Source organism: Macrobrachium rosenbergii, chromosome 56 (genome assembly GCF_040412425.1).
Source record: "Macrobrachium rosenbergii isolate ZJJX-2024 chromosome 56, ASM4041242v1, whole genome shotgun sequence".
In the NCBI taxonomy this organism is placed as follows: Eukaryota; Metazoa; Arthropoda; class Malacostraca; order Decapoda; family Palaemonidae; genus Macrobrachium; species Macrobrachium rosenbergii.
The window spans coordinates 21,352,168-21,359,667 of NC_089796.1; the positions used below are offsets into that span (position 1 = coordinate 21,352,168).

The 7,500-nt window shown below is 32.8% G+C and overlaps 1 pseudogene; it reads left to right on the plus strand.

The window, feature by feature from the left end:
- Positions 1-7,500, plus strand: part of LOC136836670 (tubulin beta-1 chain-like) — a 47,975-nt pseudogene that overhangs the window by 31,051 nt on the left and 9,424 nt on the right.

Consider the following 7,500-nt stretch of genomic DNA (forward strand, 5'->3'; position numbering starts at 1 on the left):
CGATTTGAATTTAAGAATATTATTTTTTAGAGACATAATACCTTTTAAATTATTTAGACTGCCAAAATGATATCTATATCTATTTATAACTCCCAATTTTTTATACAGTTCAAACTTCTAAAATTACTTTGATATATACTAAAAAAATTACTTATAAAATTTCTGGGTATATTTAATTCAAACCCTTCCAATTTCCCTTCATGTTCCTAACTTTTATTCAAAAATTACTTTTGACAAGAATTTCAAATCATCTAAATACTTTTAAAGTTGATTCCAAACTCTCCAGAAATAAGTGATACTGATATCATTGCCTCCTAAAATTACACTGATATTGGCTAAAACCAAACTCTCTGAAGAGGACACACTTATACCTCGCCTAAAAATTACTTATGTATTTATAACAGTCTTTTCCAAACTTAGACATCCATGGCCAGATAGTTCAGACTCTCTCTTCTTCAGGTTTCCGACACAGTCGTGGAGCCCTACAACGCCACCCTCTCCGTCCACCAGCTGGTCGAAAACACGGACGAAAAACTTACTGCATCGACAACGAAGCCCTCTACGACATCTGCTTCAAGACCCTGAAGATCGCAACGCCGACCTATGGCGATTTGAACCACCTGGTGTCCCTGGCAATGTCCGGACTGACGACCTGCCTTAGGTTCCCCGGGTGGCTCAACGCTGACCTGAGGAAGCTGGCCGTCAACATGGTTCCCTTCCCGCGTCTGCACTTCTTCATCCCTGGGTTCGCCCCGCTTACGGCTCGAGGGTACGTTAAGGTCATTGCTATAGTCTCAGATGTTATATTTTGATGCTTGACAGCGGCAAAAGAGTGAATATCTAGCGATACACTTTAAGGATATTTGGAAGTGCATTCGAGAAAGTTTCTTGTATCCTTCGTGGAAAATACATTAAACAAGGGCACACAAAAGAAGGAATAAAGTAGTAATAAAAATGCTAAAGCAAAAATGAATTATATAATGCACACACTATTTATACATATACACATACATATATGTATATATATATATATATACATATATATAATATATTATATATATGTATATATATAATATATATATATATATATATATATATATTATATATTATATATATATATATATATATATATATATATATATATATATATATATATATACACACACATTTATGTGTATGTATGTATGTATGTATGTATGTATGTATCAGTGCAAAAATTATGAAAAAATTGAATTGTGAATAGAAGTCAAGGTGAGAATGTAGGAAATGATTGTTTAACCAACTGTCTCTTTGGACGCTGAATACGAATAAAAGGGTAAAAGGTTAAACAGACTGAAATTCACTGAATGCGTAGTATGCGCGGAGTAAAATCTGAAAGTAAGAAATGTAGAGGTAGTACATATTGGAAGCAGCGCAGGTGAAAGAGATGGGGCAGAGTATATTCCAGATAGTTTGGTCATACGGAAAGAATGGACGACGGCAGGTTGGTGGGAAAGTATGCAAATTATAAGTCTTTGGGGCAAGAGGAGAGGATGCCCTAGAAAGGGTTGGACAGTTGGAGTGAAAGGTAAAGAGGGAAAGTTCCTGACTGATACCCAGAGATGAATGGCACAGTGTTTGTGTGCGTACAGCTGTTCGACGTTCAACTGATGAGTCATTTGTAGATGCATGAAGCTTCTAATGTTATAGAAATTTTACTGCACAAGGGCTTCATTCATGATCCAGCAGTTAAAATATGAATGTGCAGTAACCTTTGTGCTAATTCTCTGTAGCCACCTGCTTGAGATGCAGCATTATATATATATATATATATATATATATATATATATATATATATATATATATATATATATATATATATATATATATACATACATATATATATATATATATATATATATATATATATATATATATATATATATATATATATATATATATATATATATATAGGGAGACCAGGGCTAGTTGGCATACTTTTTACAAATCTGTTATTGGGAATAGAAAACACACATATTTTGCAAAATTCTTCTCATCATCGAAAGAAATAAATATTCCTCTTTATCACAGAGCAAAAATATTGTGGCTTGCTTTAAACTTAAGGTAACAGTAAGTTTTAGAAAAAAATAACTTTTTCGTGCAAACTTGCCCCGTATACGAGGTAAGTTGGCACACATCGTGGGGTAAGTTGGCACATTGATAATTAAAATAAAATTGCTACACTGCATTTAAATCAAATAGCAAAAATACGCTCTGAACTTCCAAAATACAAACTATAAGGCATTAGTATTACTTGAGATCATCATCTGAGTTGCAATTGTGGCAGGTGTAAAATAAATTTTCATCAGCACAGTCTTCACGCTCCCACATGTTACATACCCTGTACTGGATTCCACATTTCTCCTGGCTTACTTTGAGAAAAATAGTTCTATACATACCAAAAACACAGTGTGTCTTCAAATGAGCTTTCTTCTGAATCAACATGCAGTTCTTAAACTCTGGGATTGGTGTTTCTTTTTTCGCCTGCGAAAATAGGCTTCTTTTCATCTTTGGTTTTTTTATTCAAACTTTCAAGAGATTTTTTCTTACTGGTGTGTCAGTTAGAATAGCAGAACGACGTTTCCCGTTTCTCTCCTATTTATTGAATTTTCCTTTCTGGCACCTGCTTTAGGCAACGGTCTCAGTTCTGTAAGTGCAGTCACTATCTTTCCAGTTACTCCAGAAGTAGATGGTGATCAACTTACCTTGGACTTCTCCATCATATTCCAAGATTCTGTATCACGCTGATGACTGGACTGAAGCCTTTGTGTCTCTTTTCGGACATCTCCTTGTGGTCGATCTGTTACATATGCACCCATAAAATCAGAATCTTGAAATAGTCTGTATTCAAAGGTGAAATTCCAGCAGTCCTAAACCCATTGGAAACATTAGAATGAGTGACAGCAAGAGGTAAAGCCGTGAAAACTATACAAGGAATGTCATAGATGGTCATAGTTGATCCTGGATAACTAGTCATCCACGAATCACATGCTCTGTTGACATATTTCTTTAGGGTCTATAAAACGCCAGCATCCAGGGCTGCAATTTCAGAGAGCAATGTGGGGAAAATGATAGGACGCTAATCTCATTATCCTTACAAAAATCCAGGAACAAAACTTAAATTATATAAATAAATAGACTTATTATTTTTATCAAAATAATGGGGCAAGTCGCCACATGTGTCAACTCTGCCTATTTTTTTTTTTTTTTTTAGCCAACTTGCCCATTCCTACTATTTGGCACAATAGCGCTTACCAGTCCACACCAAGAAACCTTGAATTATTAGTGTTAACGGTATAGAACTTTAAACCATAAGGAAAACTATGCTACAACTGAAAATAATCTGTCATGAATGTATAACTGTTATAGTAAAAACACAAAGATAAAAAATTTACTTACTACCATCAAAATCAAACTTTGTCTCTAAATTCGAGCTCCTACGTTCTATCTCTATGGAATTTTGCTGGTAACTGAGGGACCACGTGGCAATTGCACAGTATATGTATTAGAGTCATCTACTGGTAACTTTAAAGTTATTTAGTGTGTGCCAACTTACCCTTGTAGCCAACTCTCCCCAGTCTCCCATATATATACATATATAAATATATATATATACATATATATATATATATATATATATATATATATATATATATATATGAAATTTTTACCACACCATGATTCATATACAATCATGAAGCTACATATGTCGTTTAATATCCAATTCATGCTGAAGTTAGTGAAGAAGGTGAGTGAAAACAGGACTTGAACAAGTACTTTCGTAGTTTATTCTACATTATCTAGTTCACACTGAATACAGAGGTATTTGACAGCTTTATATACAAAATGAGAAGGGGGGGCAGGTTACAGTTTCTTAATCTGGGCGGCATGTTCTTTAAATAGAAAAAACAAGGACTAAGGATCCAGGGATAATCCAGGGTGGAGATTAAAATTCCTGGTGCACATCGCTTCAATAAACACAGTTTCCAGCAGATTCCTTTGCTGATGGTCGTTGACCTAGCAGATTATCGATGACTTATCCCAGTTAATAGCATAGCCTGTCATAAGCCAATGATCCGAAATACCATTGTTTGTTAGGCCTCTTGAAAGGGCATATTTATGTTGGGAACATCTCACTTTTAGTCCGTTTGATGTTTGGCCGATATAAATCTTGTTACATTCTTTGCAAGGGATACTGTATACAATACTGTTTGAATTGAGCGGACTATTCTTAATCAACTTAATTCTCAAAATGTTATTTACTTGAATACTAAATTAATATCAATAGTTTTTAAAATGGGCAGTGCAGGAATGAAATTAGGGTGAAATGGTAATCAAAGAATATTCTTCAGTTATGTGTTAACTCTGGTTGGATTGTGGTATGCCTTTTTTGCTTTATTCTTACAAAGTTCCAAAAAATATGAAGGATAACATAATGAATCTCCTATTTTACCAATAATTTTAAAGTCATCTTTCAAAACTTCAGGACTACAAATTCTAAGCGCTCTAAGGTACATACCGGAAAATGTTGAAATCTTAATTTGCTTATCATGGTTAGAATAAAAATGCATATGTGACAAATTATTCGTGTGTTTCCTATATACTTTAAAACAAAATTTGGTGTTATTTCTAATAACTAAGACGTCAAAAATGGAATGCATTATTTTCTTCATATTCAATTATTAATTTTGTGGATGGTACAAGATTATTAATTGTATTCAAGAAATCAGGGATATTTACATTGTCTTTTACAATACAAAAGCAATCGTCTTCATATCTAACCCAAAATACTTTAGAGAATAGATTTCTTGAAATAAGTGTAGACTCGAAGAATTCCATGTAGAAGTTAGACAAAGGGGTGAAGGCTGGTATCCATAGCCATACCAAATGTTGTTCATAAAAATTACCATTGATAAGTGGATTTACAATTTTTTGCACAAGGGATAGATTAATAATGATATTGGTGAATAATTCTAGTTATACAAATCAAATTTTGTGATAAATACAAGTAAGTCAATAGATACTTTGCAAAATAAGATGGCACATCAAAACTGGTTAATTTATCAGTACTGGACAATTCAGTATGAGAAAGTCTAGAACAAAAATCAACCAAATTTTGTAAATGAAGAATTTGAAATAAGTGCCCAAAACTGGTGATAGTAATTTAACTAAATATATAGAAGTTTATAACTAACAGAACCGGCTGAACGATGATGGGCGAATAGGAAAATCTTTTATGGGTTCTGATTAATCCCGTACATGTAGAGGTAGTGATGGACCAATCGTTGAAACTTTCTCTTTTATTGAGCCGAATTCTTTTAGTATAGCTTTTATTTAAGAATTGAAACTTTTTATGACCTCAGCTAATGGGTCACTCCTTAGTTTTTCGTAAGTCCTTTCAGTTTATGATCAAAGTGGTGAACTAATTTGTTTTAGCTTGAATCTAAGGTTATTATTAATTCTGTTCAGCAGCAATGGTATCCAATCCGGGGGCATCATATTCATGAAATTAAATCTTTCAGTTCTCAGTTTCCCCCGGACTGGGTGCCATTGCTACTGAACAGAATTAATAATAGCCTTAGATTCAAGCTAAAACAAAATAGTTCACCACTTTGATCGTAAATTGAAAGGACTCACAAAAAACTAAGGAGTGACCCATTAACTGAGGTAATAAAAAGTTTCAATTCTTAAATAAAAGCTATACTAAAAGAATTCGGCTCAAGAAAAGAGAAAGTTTCAACGATTGGTCCATCACTACCTTACATGTTCGGATTAATCAAAACCCAAAAAAGATTTTCCTATTCGGTCCATTATCAGTTCAACCGGTTCTGTTAGTTATAAACTTTCTATATATTTAGTTAAATTACTATCACCTGTTCTGGGCAGTTTCAAATTCCCATTTACAACACTGTCGGTTGATTTTTGCTCTAGACGTTCTCATATTGAATTATCTAGTACTTGTAAATTAACCGGTTTTGATGTAACATCTTTATTTACTAAAGTATCTATTGATGACTTACTTCTATATTTATCACAAAATTTGGATTTGTATAATCTAGAATTACTCACTAATATCATTATTAATCTGGTATCCCTTTGTGTAAAAAATTGTAAATTCACTTTCAATGGTAGAATATTTGGTATGGCTATGGGATACCCGCTTTCACCCCTTTTGTCTAACATTTACATGGAATTCTTCGAGTCTACACTTATTTCAAGAAATCTATTCTCTATAGTATTTTGATTTAGATATGTAGACGATTATTTTTGTTTTGTAAAAGACAATGTAAATATCCCTGATTTCTTGAATACAATTAATAATCTTGTACCATCCATAAAATTCACAATAGAATATGAAGAAAATAATGCATTCCATTTTTGGACGTCTTAGTTATTAGAAATAACACGAATTTTTGTTTTAAAGTATATAGGAAACCCACGAATAATTTGTCATATATTCATTTTTATTCTAACTACGCTAAACAAATTAAGGTTTCAAAATTTCTTGTATGTCTCATAAAGCTCTTGGAATTTGTTTCCTGAATTTTTGGATGATGAGTTTAAAATTATTTACAAAATAGGAGATTCATTATGTTATCCTTCATATTTTTGGAACTTTGTAAGAATAAAGCAAAAAAGTCATACTACAATCCAACAAGAGTTAACACAGAACTGAAGAATATTCTTTGTTAAACTACTGATATTAATTTAGTATTCAAATATAATAACATTTTGAGAAATAAGTTAATAAAAGAATCGTCTCCCAAATTCAAACAATATTGTATATGCTGTAGTATCCCTTGCAAAGATTGTAATAAGATTTATATCGGCAAAACATCAAACGGACTAAAAGTGAGATGTTCCTTACACAAATATGCCTTTTCAAGAGGCCTAACAAACAATGGCATTTCGGGTCATTGGCTTATGACAGGCCATGCTATTAACTGGGATAAGTCATCGATAATCTGCTAGGTCAACGACCATCGGCAAAGGAATCTGCTGGAAATTGTGTTTATTGAAGCAACGTGCACCAGGAATTTTAATCTCCACCCTGGATTATGCCTGGATCCTTTGTCCTTGTCTTTTCTGTTTGAAGAACATGCTGCCCAAATTAAGAAACTGCAACACCGTCCCCTTCTCATTTTGTATATAAAGCTGTCAAACACCCCTGTATTCAGTGTGAACTAGAAAATGTAGAATAAATTAGGAAAGTACTTGTTCAAATTCCCGGCTTTCACTCACCTTCTTACGTGGATTTTATGATTTTATATATATATATATATATATATATATATATATATATATATATATATATATATATAATTTATATGCAGATGTGCCACAAGTAAAAAGGACCGAAACATGATAGTAGACATTTGCAATATATAAGCTAGTGACAGTGCAAACGAATATACAGCCGTCTGGAAAAAGTAATCACTCCTGGAAAGTACAAAAAAAAAG